Genomic DNA, 15,173 nt, shown 5'->3' with positions numbered 1-15,173 from the left:
GCAGTGTGCGATGGTCAGATTCTGGGCTTATTTTGCAAAACCAGCCAGAAACAAAGTATCTGGAAGGGGCAGGGGTGGGAATCTGGAATTTGATTTTAGATGTTAATGTTTGAGGGGTGCCTGGGTGGCTCAGTTGGTTAAACATCTGACTTCAGCTCAGGTCATGATCTCACATTTCCTAGGTTTGAGCCCCACATCGGGCTCTCTGCAGTCAACATGGTACCTGCTTCAGATCTTCTATTCCCCCTTCTCTCTGCCCCTCCCCTGCTCTCTCTCTCTCTCAAAAATAAGTAAATGTAAAAAGATGATAATATTCGAGGCCATAGACCACCGGGGGAGGTGACCAGAACCTTATAAAACAAGGACCCTTGCCTAGAGTCGCAGGCATTCACTTTCAAATGTCCCCTCTCTGTAAAGAGAGCTTTCCTACTATTCTTACTTTCTGATCTTATACTCTAATAAACTTTTGCCTGCTGCTCAAAAAAAAAAAAAAAAAAAAAGATGTTAATGTTCGAGATGACCATTAGACAATGGAGATTCAGGTAGATAATTATATACGTAAGCAGTACAAGATGAAGATATATTGGTGCAAATTCTTGGCTTATAGATGGCATTTAAAGCCAGGAGAATGACTGACATCAGATAACAATCACAGAAAGAAAAGATAAGATGTGCAAGTAATGAGTCCTGGGAACCTCCCGCATTAAAAGAAGAAGACAGGCAGCCAAGAAAACTGGGAAGGAATGCAAACTGGTGAGCAAGGAGGAATGCCTATAGACTATGGTGTCCAGAGAGTCAAGGCAAGTAAGCATTTCAAGAAGGGATTAAGTGTGTGCATCAAATGTTTCGAAGGAAAAGGTTGGGCATTGGTCCTTGGAGTTAGCAATGTGGACCTTATTAGCAACCCTGATAGCCTTGCAAGCCAGTTCCAAGTGTCCAACAGAAGTGGGGTTAATGAATCTCACCATGTTCTTAAAGCAATGCTTTCTCCATAGTTTCTCCCTTGTCCCAAAAGACAGTTAAATAATTTGATAGGATTGGTAATGCAAGGCAATCTGAATTTTATTTACTTTTATTCCCCATGCATTGAATATGAAATGTATATATCTTTTCTATGTGGCACATGCTAAGTAAATATTAGTTGAATGGAAAAAGGAAAAAAAAAAGTTTGCAGCAGTGAGGACAAAGTTAAGCTCTAGGAGAGAACTGAGCATAACCAGTAATATGACCTCCTACAAATGTTTGAACACTCATGTTTGTCAGTGATTTTATGGGCAACTACCCACCTCCTATCTGCAGGACCACCATCGTTAGCAAAGTTTACATGCTATGTCAAGATGCAGATGGGGAACAGTAGTTGAGAGAGATTTATAAAAAATAAGTAAGTGTGGGGCACCTGGCTGGTTCAGTTGGAAGAGCCTACAAGTCTTGATCTTGGGGTCCTGAGTCTGAGCCCCGCAGTAGGAATTACTTAAGAATAAACAAATAAATGAACTTTAAAAAGGTTTTCAGATAAACAAACAAAAAAAAGTAACTAAATCCAACTCTCCTAGCATGCAGGTTCTAGCATGGATTTTACCAAAGGAAATACAGAAGTGCTTCTTGATCCAGCAAATGAGAACAGTGGTAGGTGGTGATATCCCACATCAGAATAGCACACAGCATTCAACCTGGACTGCACAATGACTACCCACCTACCTATTAGCAAGCACTGTGAGCAGTCTCTCTTTGGTTTATGATAAAAATAAAGGAGACTGCCAATGAGTGACATTTTACACACACAACCCTCCAGGCAAAGCTCTGGTTACCACAGCAAACTCCACTCATGACAGACAGCAGAGACAAAGCTCATGACATATCAAATAGCCAGAGTTCTGCCTTCCTGCAGGACAGCAGTTATATTTGCCAGATACACTAATCAGCCACCATAGCCCTTTCTACAAATAAAAGCCCAACCTACATTTGTGGGTCTTGGCTATTCTCACAATTACTATTTGCCTGAAATAGTAGCTTTTGTCTGATGTTTACTTATTGGGATGCTGATGTAATTCTCAAGATGGAACTTATTTTTAAAAGGAGGTCAAACTCCAGGGAGGGAAACAAATAGCCACCTTCTCACTCTCCCCACTCTGCAACACTGGAAGAAGTTCCTTTGAGCCCCATATCTGGCAAGACCCTGTCCTTTGGCCTCTGCCACGGCTGGCCCAGAGAAATGAATCAGTCTCTTGAGAGGGTCTTGCTACCAGCCAATCTAAATATGGAACCTATGTTCTCACCCTAGCGCTCTATCAACTAGGAAGAGATGTGGAGGCAGAAAATACCAAACTAGGGGAATGTTGGTGTGTAAGGAAAACCAGGAGGACAAATATCGCAGGGCTTCTTATGAATGCAAATTCCACCCTTGCATAAAGGACGCATAAAGGACATGGTCATCTCTGCCCTTCGTGTAAGGGTTCAAGGAAGAGGGTTTAAACCATTAAGTCTCCAGATAGATCAGAAAAAGTCATGAGCCTAAATGCCCAAATGGAGAAAAAATAAATAACTTCTTAGCTTCTCAAGTTTAAGCTCCAGGGCCAACTTTTCAGAGATATAGCACATTTGGAATCTAAGTAAGTAATATTTCTTCCCTGTGCTTTACCAATCTGTGTCCTGAGTTTATGAGCAGAAAAATGAATCAGAAAACTCAGAGCTCTGTAGGGACTTTAGGGATCCTGGGAAGTTCTTGCTTCTCCAAGGTTCTATATAGAGTAATGGTTAAGAGCATGGGCAGAGAGATCTGGATTCAAATTCTTGCTCGAAGTCTTTTAATACATGTGCTACCTCAGGCAAAGAATTTAAACTTTTTGAGCCTACTTTTCATCATCTGTAAAATAAGGATAACTGGGAACAGTGCTAAATCTGTTCAACAGCTGTTTATTGAGCACCTACTGTATACTAGGCACTGTTGTTGGCACTAAAGATACAGTAAATGAGACAAGGTCCCTGCTTTGATGGCGCTTGCATTCTAACATGTGAGACAACCAATAAAAAGACAAATCAAAACTCTATTTCAAACAGAATAGGAGTAATGTGATAGAGTGCCTGTGGGGGTGGGGTGTGCATTTTACATTATATGGCTAGGGAGGAGAAAGCCTATGAAGGTCTGGGGTCAGCAGCTTCCAGGTAGAAGTAAGACCCTTCTCTGGGGTCTTACCAGAGTAGGGATATGGCTTTGCATGTTCCAGAATGGAAAGGATGGCATGTCTGTACACAGAGAAAAAGGGTAATGAATTGTAGCAGAGATGGTCATCTGAGAGGCAGGTTGGGGCAATGGGCTTGGTTGTATAAAATGGCCATGAGAAATCCCCCGCTGTAAGCTGTGAAGTGACAGGACTTGATTTGTGTTTTTAAAATCTGGGGGCGCGTGGGTGGCTCAGTCAGTTATAAGCGGCTAACTCATGATTTTGGCTTAGGTCATGATCTCAGGGTTGGTGGGTTCGAGCCCCACATAGGGCTCTATGCTCACAGTGCAGAGCATGCTTCGGATCCTCTCTCTCTCTCTCTCTCTCTCTCTCTCTCTCTTTCTCTGCCCCCCCCTCAGAAATAAATAAATGTTAAAAAAAATTTTAATATAAATGAATGAATGAATAAAAGACCCCTCTAGCTTGTCTGAGGAGGACTAGGAGTCGAGAGTACTCTCAGGAGGCCCAGTGGAAGACTACTGTGGCAGCAGCTTCAACCAGGACAGCTGCGGTGCAGGTGGAGGGAGGGCCAACAGGACTTACAGGTTTAGTTGCTGGTGTGAGGAAAGAAGAATGAAGGTCTTGAGGTTTTTGGAATGAGTCCTTAGGTGGATGGTGGTGCTATTTACTGAGATAGGAGGAGGAGGAGAGAACTAGCTGAAAAAAATATCAACGATCCTATTTTGATCAAGCTAGGTCTGAGACACATCTGTGTTACACACAGATGTGGAGACGTCAAGCTGGCAGTGGGGTGCATGAGTCTGGAACTCGGTGAAGAGGTCAAGGCTAGAGACATAAATTTGGGAGGCAACAGCACATAGGTGGTAGGTAAAGCCTTGAGATAGATAAGATCTCCCTAGGAGGGAGAATAGCTAGAGAAGAAGACCCAAAGTCAAGTCCTTGGGCAACATCATAAAACAATGAATATAGTTGTTATTATTTTCAGTACACTAGGAAGGAGAATGTTGGCCAATTATTGTCATATATACCATTTTCTCCATCCATCTACTCATGTATCGCACCATCCATTCATACCATAAACAATCACTGAGCACGTTAATGAGAGGAAGTAGAGAAAAGAATGTAATGGTAGGTCAAGAATGTAAGCTCTGGAGCCAGATTGCTCTATTTAAATCCCAGCTCTATCTGTAACCTTGGAGAATTTGCTTAACCACATGCAACGCCATTTCTCCATCTGCAAAAGGGAATGTAGTGTGTTGAATCATGTCCCCTAAAAAGATATGTCCATGTCCTAGAAGTTGTGAATGTGACCTTCTTTGGCAAAAGAGTCTTCTGCAGATGTAATTAAACTGAGGATCTCAAGATGAGATCATCCTAGATTATCTGGGTGGCCCTAAGTGGCAAGTGTCCTTATTAGAGACACACAAAATAGAAACGTGCAGACATAAGAGAAGACATGGACACACAGAGAAGACAATGTGAAGATGGAGACACAGATCAAATGATACAGCTAGGAGGAATGTCAACAGCTACCCAAAGGCGGAAGAGACAAGGAAGGATTCTCCCTCAGGGCATCCAGAGGGAGCATGGCCCTGACAATGGTTTAATTTCAGACTTCTGGCCTCCAGAACTATGAGAGAATATATTTCTATTGTTTTGAGCCACTGAGCTTGTGATAATTTGTTATAGTAGCCCTAGGAAATGAATAGGGGAGTAATAACAGTGTGTGCCTCACGGACTCATGAGGAGAATTAAGTGAGTCAACATGTGTAAAGCATCTAGAACAGTACCTGCCAAATAGGGAACAGCCAAACAATTTTAATTTTTATCCATGTACTGGACATTGTGCAGGATCCTGAAGAGTATGGGAAGAAAAGACAGATCATGTTGAGAAACCCTGAAAGTAAAAATGATACCCAGAAGCTGAGCAGGTGAGGGACCAGAAGGGGTAAGGGTAGTCGGATGCCATAAATTGTTGAACACTGCCTCCCAGAATTCCCCAATTAAGAAATAAATAAGTCTTACATCTGCTCAGGTTTTTGAAGATGAGTAGTAGGTTCAGAGAGGGGTTAATGCAATCTTTTATCGTATCTTTCTCTGCTCACAGCATCTCATTGCCTGCTCTCTCATGAGAATCCATGCTGATGAGGACACTTGGAGCACATTTTCTGGGGACAGCTGTCTCTTCCTTTAGCCTAATGATATTGGGAATAAGGGTGACCAGGGCAGAGAGTGGGCAGTTGGAAAACCGTGGAGGAAAACGATGCTGATTTTGTATGCTGAGTGATTCTGTAATAATATTTGCATGGATGCTTTAGCCTGGGAAGTTAATTTTCTTCACCAAGAGACCCATATAGCACAATCTAGTTTTACCCAAATCTCTATAAAATACACTGTGCCAAAAGGCGGGTGATGGAGAATTCAACTGAAACACAGCTGAAATCAGACATTTTATAAGTGTCCACTGGCCAACACACAGAAATGTAAAGAGTTTATTGACATCTTGCTTTATTAAATTTTGCTCTATTCTCATCCTCATGGGTGGAGAAAAAAACATTCAAACCCTTGAAAAGAGTTAGTGATTATATTTGATCACCTGCACACAAATATAAGTGTCAGGAGTGAGGAGCATTACTGGGTATTCAAACTTGTAGGCAGCAACCCAAGATACTATGACTAACCTGAAACACACTGGCCTCTCTCCGCTCCAGAAACAGTCTTGGGGAATATCGGAATTATAGTACCATCCCAGGACACGTACACAGGACAAGCAGGTTCGTGTTAGATAGGCATCTGCAAAGTGCTGGCTTTTGGTGAAAGGGACAAAAAAGCCGGTGTTTATTCTGTCTTCCCCTTAGGTATCTCAAGATCTTGTTAGGAGGACTGTAGTCGGACAGGGCCCCAGAAAGCAAAGCTCCCAGCCACCTGCTCCCTTCCCACCTGCTTCTGCTGGATGCCCAGGGGCCTCTCCATGAGGCAGCCCAGTCCCTCCACCCTCTACTGACTACACCATGATCCGAACTTACCCCCTCTCCCACTCTGCCCAGCACAACCTCTACTTCCTCAGCAAGCAGGTTTCAGTCAGGGGGTTGACTATGCATTTTCACAGCACTACATAGGACCCCTGTTCATGGTAGGAGTCCTATTCTGGATTGTATCAGTATGTCTTTATTTTTAGCAAAGCAGATGATCACTCTTCAGAGGCCAGAACAACAGAGTGTGTATGGACGATTTGGTGGCAATACCAGAATTAAAGTCTAGCGCATGCAAAGCCAAGTACTAGAACTGTTCAGATGTTGATACAAAGGACACCATGAGTGGCTCAGCTGAAACCCAATTCCACTCTTGCTAAAAACTTCAAAAGACACAGTCTGGGAATCATTCTATTAAGGGCCACATATACTGTGGAAGCCCCTCCTCAGGAGGCTGTTAACACCCCATAGATCTTACCTGAAATGAGTTAAATTTACTTCAATCTGAAAGCAAAGGATTGGATTGCACTTTCAAGAAGTTCCAAATCCATAGGAGCTTGTGATTTTTGATCCTAATATGTGGACAGCGAGGCATTTCAGCTGCTTCCCCTATTTCCTTGCTATCATTTCATCAGAAGCTTATGACAAGTATGTGCAAAACTAGTCCTCTTTGCTGTAAAATCAGTTCCCCAAACCCTGCTTCTCCAAAACCTTTTCATATATCCTAGAGTGTTTTTACAGGCCACAGAAACACTTTAAAACCTTAAAACAAATAATCCAAGCGTAACTTAATTGGCCAGATATTCAACGCTATCTGCTTTCACTGGATTACTTCATAAAGAGTTAATTCTTAAGTTTCTGATTTCTGCAAGTTAAATAGCCTAGTCACCCTTCACTCAATGTATTCACACAGGTAATGCCTGCATGAAAGAGCCAGGCGCTCTGAGAACAGGGGTTGTTTCCTGGCCCCATTGAGAATATGGGGTGGCAAGGACGCTCTATTGGCATCAGAGAGAGGCCAAAGCCGGGGCAGGCCTCTTCCCGGAGCTGGAGGGACTTGAAAGACAAATGTGTCTTCTCCGCACACTTAGTGCCTTAACAAGCCATCTCCAGGCTCAGCCTCCTTATCAGACCACAAAGGGCCTCTTCAACGATTGAGTTTTCAAACCGTAAATGCTCCCAGTGTTTTCTTGAACACATTTATATACTGAATGCAGAGCTCTTTAGGTCACAGGCAATTCAAGCCTGAGTCCGATGACCTACCTGGCTTCCAATCCTGCCTCTGCCCAGAACTGCAGAACCCACGGGAAATGAATTCTTTCCCAATTCCATCTTTTTTCCATTTTTAGCACATGGATATTATAAAAGGATCTGTTGTTGTTTTTTAATTTTTTAATGTTTATTTTTGAGAAAGAGAGAGATTGAGAAAGCACAAGCAGGGGAGGGATGGCAGAGAGAAGGGAAGACACAGAATCTGAAGCAGGCTCCAGGGTCTGAGCTGTCAGCACAGAGCCCGATGTGGGGCTCGAACTCACGAACCATGAGATTATGACCTGAGACGAAGTCAGAAGCTTAACCGACTGAGCCACCCAGGTGCCGTAAAGGATCTGTTATTGTATATGCAACCTATGCTTAGGTCCCAAGAACACCACAATCTATATATGGACCATCAACATAAAAAAAAAAACAAACAAACAACAAAAATCAACGAAGAATAATGAGAAAATATTCTTATGCTTTGATCTCCTTTAAAAAACATTGTACACGTTTCCCCCAATATCATTTAATTTTTCACACACCTACTGAGGGTTTAGTAAATCAAATTAAATGCTCCTTTTCCTCTGCTTTTCACTAATAGAGGAGAATATTTATTGAATCCAAGCATAATCACTGATCCATTAATAAAACCAAGGGGGTACACAGACTTTCAATTCCTCTTTACTCTGCATCTTGCACTATTGCCATGGAAGATAACAGTTTCGCAGATCTAGCAACCAGAGATGTGATTCTAGCTCCAGTTGTACTCGAATGAGGCAAGTGCTCAGTCAGGGCCTCAAGTCCCTCCCTCCAATGCAGAAATTAGCAAGTCTGAATGCATCCCCCTTCCAAAGCACAGAGGACGGGAAACTCCGTAGGATCTCCCTGCTTTGAGCCCTGGCAACCTGACCTTTGCAAAGGAGAGGATTGGGAAATAACAGATCTATCCACTGAAACAAGTCAACAGATAAAAAGGCAGACACCCTGAAAGATTCCTTAAAGAGGAGACAGGGAGGTGAGGCTGCTCCCAGCAGTCCAGAGCTTTTCATCCAAAGCTGAAAGCAAGCTTCGGCGGGGTCCACTAAAGAGTCCCACCTTTTACACTCACTGTGCTGTCACTGACTTTGACAAGAGGCTTATTGATTTCTCAGCACACTATCAGAAGGACCTACTTGGTAGCAGACACTGTCACTGAGGGGTGTGCACACATACCTCAGCATCTAATTCTTCCTGAGAACAACCCTGCGAAGTGGCTATTGCACCAGTGTTGCACATGAGGAGATGGGGGCTCCAGTGTTTCGAAAGACCTGGTCAGTGAGAAGCTTTCTGCACTGCTAGGATTCCAGCCACAGTCTCTGACTCCAATTCCAGAAATCCTCCTTCCCCTCTTGGCTGCCTCAGCTGGTGCCTGAGCACCAGGTTCACCTGCCGGCCATCCGCAGCACTTCGACTTGCCCCAGCCCCAGCAGCGGGGTGCCTCTCCTGTTTTACCAAGACCACACTTCCCTGGGTGCACTGCAGGCTCCCTCTCCAGTGCGTCCATCACCTAACCTCTGCTTCCCTCCTATCTTCCCAGGAAGACAGAGGCCAGCTTTCTCCTTCCCCTGCACCTGCTCCTGTTCATCTCTGGCTTCTTCCCTCCCCAACATCTCTTCTCTGGTCTTCCTTCTCTCCTACTGCTCTGTTAAACACGACTGGGAGGGGGATTTGGGGGACACTCCCGAGTAAACCTTCCCACAACACTACCACCTCCTCAAAATACTCTCCAGATTATTTTTACCTGGCACACTTCTGGATCCAGTCTCCATACCCCCAACTTCAAACGTCTTGGCAATCCCTCTCTCCTTCGTCCCTTGAACCTGGCTCCCATGACCATCCTTTACAGACACTGTTCTCAGTCTTTGTCAATGGCCTTTTCCTACCATCCCCTGGGATGCTGGCCCTTCTCAGACATTCCTGCCTCTACCTGTCTCCCCACCTCCCTCAGGGGCTTGCCTGTCACATCCTACATGACACTATGGAGATACTCTTGAGGGCAGAAGAAAGAGGTTAAAAACTGTCCAGTCAACAAGTCTGTCTGTCCTGTTCAGAGATTCAGCCTGTCTTTGAGTTTGGTCCTGCCTGACCTTTTGTGGGTTCGTCTTCCCTGAAATGCCTCCCCTTGTGGTTGGTGCAGGAAGAGGGACCCGAGGCCATGTTCCAACAGGGACACCCCCACCCCCACCCCACCACACACACATACACACCATAGTCTAAGTTACTGAAGCCCACATGATCTAGGCCAAGGGAGGATCTGCAGCTCTGTATATTATCTTGTCCAGCCTACCAGGCCTGGAGATTCCAAGTCAGGATTGGGACAACACCCAATACAGCTGGTGGTGGGGAGGGGTGGCAGGGAAGGTCATGGGTGTTGCCTCTGTCTCTCTCCCAGAGGAAGCTGGTGGGTGGCTGGTGGAGGTCTTATCGGGACATGGATAAGATAAGGTCCTACAGGAACAGGCCCAGGGCAGTGTGCCAACAGGCTCTGTAGGGTGAGGTACAAAGGTAGGACTGCTCAACTTGGGAGGGAGAAACAGAGAATCACAGAGGAGGAGGCCCCTGAGCTGGATCTTGACAAGTAAGAAGTGGTTCATCAGGAAGACCAGGGAAGAAAGGATATTCCAGGACATCATTCCTTCCACTACCACCCCCAGAAAATCAGCATTGTAGAGGCAGAGAGTAAGACAGGTCAGGAGGGTCTATAGCTTGTGTTTGGTGCGGGGGAGACATAGCAGGAAAGAAGTCTAAGGAGGCACATAGAATTTGGAATTTATTCCATGGTCCTGGGAGCCACTGATAGGTTTTACAAGAAGAGGTGATCAACAGACCTCGGAGACTGATTAGAAGTGGGAAGAGGACAGGTAAAGTCTGGAAGGATTTCTCCAGATTTCCAGTTAGCTGAATGTTAAAACTCTAAGCTCCCCATTTCAGTCACCTGTGTATTCACACTCTGAACCTGCAGGTGATCTTTGCTTCTTCTTCACTCTAAATGCAAGCAAGCCCATACTTCAAGGCCACGTCTGACTAACGTTTCCTTTCTTCCCACAAGCTGCTGCCAGACCCCCATTACCCCCTGCGCCCATCTCATTACAATAACCTTCTCACTGGGCAATTCACCCCCCCAGCTCTCAGTCTTCTTTCTGCCAGAGATCAGATTAATCTCCCTACTGCACAGAGTGACAATCCCTTACTCAAAAATCCCAAATATTTCCCTATCAGCAGCAGAACAAAGCTCCTCCAAACCTCAGCCCAGCCTCTTCTTCCACCATCCCCCTCGGGCCACATCTGCCCTCAGGATCAACTTCTCAGCCCACCGCTTCTCTACCTCTGTTCTCCTGTTCTCCACAGAGCCTTTCTGGTCTCTTGGGTCTAAAGTGACTTCTTTCTCCTCTGGACTCCTGAACTGTTTTCTTTGGACCACTCTTCAGGTACTTTATTCATCAGATCATCTCTTCATGCAGTAAATACAGGGAGCCTGTCACATACCACACAGCGCACTGATTTGGATCCAAGCTGTCAGTATACTTCCTGTCACTTCTCCCGACAGACTGAAACTCTGACAGCAAGGAGGGAGCCTCCGCACATCCCCAGGAACGTCTGAGGGCCTATGCACAGCAAACCACAGGTACTCCAAAAATAAAATGGTTGAAATGAATAGAGAAATTATCATAAGTTTCCTTAAATAGTAAACTGCCTTAAGTGCATGCAAAATCAATTTTAATGACAGAGATTTACAGTATAATTCAATATTTTTCCAGGACCATATTAACTATGTCAAGGGAGGTACATTTATATACTTTACATGGTTCTGATTCTTCCCCTGCCAGCACCCCCCCCCCACATTTCCCTGTCTACCCCCGCCCCCATACACACTCACACCACTATGTGGTTATTAGTGAAGCAGCAGTTCTAAGCCCATTCTAATGCAAGAAGGAATTGATGAAGCTAGAGCAACCACCTACAGGAAGGGGTGTGTTCTGAGACATTCTATTCTGTCCCAGCAAGCAACCCTCCCACACCACACCTGCCAACCTGTACCTATTTGACCCCCACCCACACACCACAGACCAGAAAAGCTGGCCCTGTAGAAACAGCAGACCCCTGGAGCCCAAGTCCAGAGCAGGCTGAATGTGAAAGACCCCACTGAGGAAGGACTAGCAGCACTGAAGGGGGGTGTTGGGGGTCTGTAAAAGCAGGTCCACAGTATCACTTTCTGTAGCCACTCGGGGACCACCTCCAGCAGCTGCATCATGCTTTGTCAAGGGAAACACATGCACCCAAAGCACCCTACCTCTGTGGAAGGCAGACGCCAGGTCGGCTGCAGGAGACAGGGTGCAGCCCCTTCCCCCAACAGTCCTGCACCTCCAGTCCTCCTGCAGGGCGGCAGGGCCACGGCTCTGGAATGCCCTCGTGCCTGCCATTCCAGTCTCTGAGACCAGCCCGTGCCAGACCGTGTGCTCTTCACACTCCAGTGTCTCTTATCAAGGTCTCTGCATTGATCAGGCCTCTGAGGACCGGCTTCTGGCAAACTCCAGCCGGGGACCCTGGACCCTCCCCCTCCTCAATTTAGCATTGCAGGAAGACAAGCAACCCAAAGACCTAAAACGTCAACGCAAACCTGAGAGGGAGAGACGGGTAGAGAGAGAGAGAGAGAGAGATGGAGGGAAAGGAACAAGGCCAGATTTCAGGAGGAACTCGACTTCACAGGGAAAGCAGGATTTCCCCATGTGTACGTTCCCCATCTCCCTGGGAGATGCCAATACTGCCCCAAAGATGTCCTTGCTTTTTGCGCGCCCCCTCCATTCCCTCCACCCGCGCGTCTCTTTCCCGGGCAGGGACCACGCAAGAGATGAGGGAGCGCGGGAGCACGGACCCCAAGGCAGCACCTGAGGCCGGAGCGCCTGAGTCCTCTCCGCCCCTGGAGGAGAGGACCAGGCGACGGCCCAGGTACGGAGACCCCGGGAGCGGGCTCCCGCGGGGGCTCCTGGCCCCGTCCTGAGTGTGCCCAGCAGCGCGGCTCGGGTTGTCCCGCGGTCGCGGGCCCTCTTCCCGCCGCGGCTGCGTCCTCCCCACCCCCGGCCGGATACGAGGGGAGTTTGAGCCGCCCGACCCGGCTTCGGAGCCCTCCTCACCGCCTCGCCCGGCTTGGGGTCCCCGCAGCGGGATTTGTCACTAAACTTTCCCGGGCTCGCTGGGTCTCCGGGGTGCCGAACCGCCCCTCCCCCGCGCGTCCGAAGCCCCGCGTCCCGGCCGCAGTCGGAACATCGCTTCACCTGCGCGCGGCTCCGCCGAGCCTCCAGCTGCTCCCGCGTCCGGACCCGGGCGCCGCCCGGCGGGTCCCCGCGATGCTGCTGCTGCTGCTGCTGCTGCCGCCGCCGCCGTCGCCGCCGCGCCTGCCCGGAGCCGCAGCGCCGCGGTCCGCCCTCAGCCGCGGGAGGCTCAACCCCGGGAGCCCGCGGCTCGCCGGGTCCCCGCAGCCGCCGCCCCACCGCGTCCCTCTGCCCGGGGCCGGCAGGCACCGGCGCTGGGAACCCGCTCCTCGCCCAGCTCTCCCAGCTGCGCGGCGCTGGGGATTCACGGAGCCTCCAGGATGGGCGGGGATTCCCTCCCTCTGGTAGATTCGAGGGGCGGGAACTCCCTTCCTGGAGTGACAGGGACGGGGGGCGGGGATTCCCCTGCAGGAATGACAGGGTGGGCGGGGATTCCCCCCCCCCCCCCCCCCCCCCCCCAGAGCCAGGCACACCGCGTGCCGTGTCTCTCCCGGTGAACCCGAGTCCGGGTGCGCTGTCTTCAGAAACCCGGGGTTCCTGGGAGGAGAGGATCCGGGGAGATGGCAGCTCAGAATTTCCAGATGGCGGGGCTTGGGGCGCCATCTAGGTGGAAAAAGAGCTCGGGGACTTGAAGTCGCCTTTGCATAGCATCAAGAAAAATGTCAATTGCCTTATACAAGAATGGGGTGGGGAGGCCAAAGGAAATGGGGAAAGGACTAACCACCCGCACCAAGAAACCTTTGGCCTCTGGCTCTTCTGATAGCAAAGTTGATTTAACACCCGTATGGGAATTTCGAGAATTTCGGGGGGAACTTTTGGCACCTCAGAGCTGCTAAATCCCCTAGTTAAGCTCCCGAGAGAAATCCTCAGAGACAAAGTCCTATGGCCCTGGAGTGGAGGGTTTGGTTCCTGGGAGAACTAGCCAAGAGCCCCTGTTTGAGGGGACCGTGAGAGCCAATGCCAATCGCCCTTGGCCTTATTCCAGGTCAGTTGAGGGACAGAAGCCTCCGGCTGTTTGGATCCTTCATTCCCGTGGATTTTCAGGAAGGCCTTCAAATATTTTTGGTTCTTTTTTTGTCATCCTTGTCATTCTGCCTACCACAGGGAGAGGATGATAAGAACATAATAGGGAGACTGCACAGCTCTGCAAATTAAGCTCTCTTAAGAGGAAAAAGCTGGTCTTTTTCAAGTGCTAGCAGATAAGAGTTAAAAACATATGAAAAATTACAAAACCTGGGATAATGAATAGTTGAATAATGCTTTTGACATTTTCTGCAGAGCAGTAATTGGAAATCTTTGCTTTGGGGGGATGGGGATGGGGTGGGGCAGCGATCTTCGGCAGCTTTGCCCAGCAAGGCAACAAGCAGTGGTCTTTTGGAAAAGCAAACAGACTGCACCTGCACAGACTGACTGTGCCTCAGAGGCCAGGGTAGTCCCAAGGCATCTTGAGATGGGATTTTCAGCAGGGGTTGGGTGGGGAAGAACTTGAATTCAGCTGTTTGTCAGCTTTTATCATTACCAGGCCACTGAGATGAAAGTCTGCATAAATCCAAGCTTCCTATAATATAAGCTGTGCAATCTGAAGTACCCAGAGGTCCTCTCTTCCTGTCTGTAATAGAGAAAATACCTACCACTCGGAATCATAAACATTGGCAGTAACACAACTACTCAGCATAGCTCTTAGGAGGTGCTCAAGGAAGTGGCAGCTATTACCCAGAAAGGTATCATTGGGACACCACAGCAAGTCCTTCCAGAATCAAAGAGGACTGGTGGTTTCTGTTTATTTCACAGTCCCAGTGCCATATTCTACCACTGTCTTCCAATCACATGAGCCATGAAAAGACAAAGCCTGTCTCCTCAGCATCTGTACCCAGCACCTACCTCCTTTGACACCCATTGAAACGTTGCTGAATAAATGAATATGTAAATGAATTTATTACTCAAACCATAAGCACTGCTATTCCTTACCCAACCCATCCCCCAACTCCTTCATTCCAGCCATGTACTCCTTTCTTAAAATGCTTTTTTTTTTTTTTAAGTTTATTTATTTTGAGAGAGAGACAGAGAGCATGCATGCAGGAGTGGGGTTGGGGCAGAGAAAGAGGGAGAGAGAAGTCAAAGCAGCCTCTGCAATATCAGCACAGAGCCTGACGCAGAGCTTGAACTCAGGAACCATGACCTTGTGACCTGAGCAGAGATGAAGACACTAAACCGACTGAGCCACCCAGGCATCCCCCTGGCCATGTACTCCTAACCTGCACGTGGTTTCCTCTGCCGGCAGGAGGTTCTCACATTCCTGTGTCTGCTGAAATCCCAAAGAGTTGTGTCACCTCTTCTGGGAAGGCTTCTCTGATCGCTGGCACCACCATCAGTTTTCTACTCCTCTATTAATTATTGCAACAGTAGCACTTCCTTCAAGTTGCTAGTATAACCCTTGTCAGGTTGTATTAAGT

The 15,173-nt window shown here is 47.7% G+C and overlaps 1 protein-coding gene across 4 annotated transcripts in view; it reads right to left on the bottom strand.

The window, feature by feature from the left end:
- The window catches only part of PDZD2 (PDZ domain containing 2), a 366,979-nt gene extending 353,942 nt beyond the window's left edge, over window positions 1-13,037 (bottom strand). For all 4 annotated transcript variants that reach the window (XM_058716556.1, XM_058716576.1, XM_058716586.1 and 1 more), the window contains exon 1: window positions 12,724-13,037. The gene's annotated coding sequence lies outside the window, so the exon portion shown is untranslated. The remainder of the gene's footprint in view (window positions 1-12,723) is intronic.
- Window positions 13,038-15,173: the final 2,136 nt, after the last annotated feature.

This window comes from Neofelis nebulosa, chromosome 1 (genome assembly GCF_028018385.1).
Source record: "Neofelis nebulosa isolate mNeoNeb1 chromosome 1, mNeoNeb1.pri, whole genome shotgun sequence".
NCBI lineage: Eukaryota > Metazoa > Chordata > Mammalia > Carnivora > Felidae > Neofelis > Neofelis nebulosa.
This window is presented reverse-complemented; position numbering and strand designations above follow the sequence as displayed.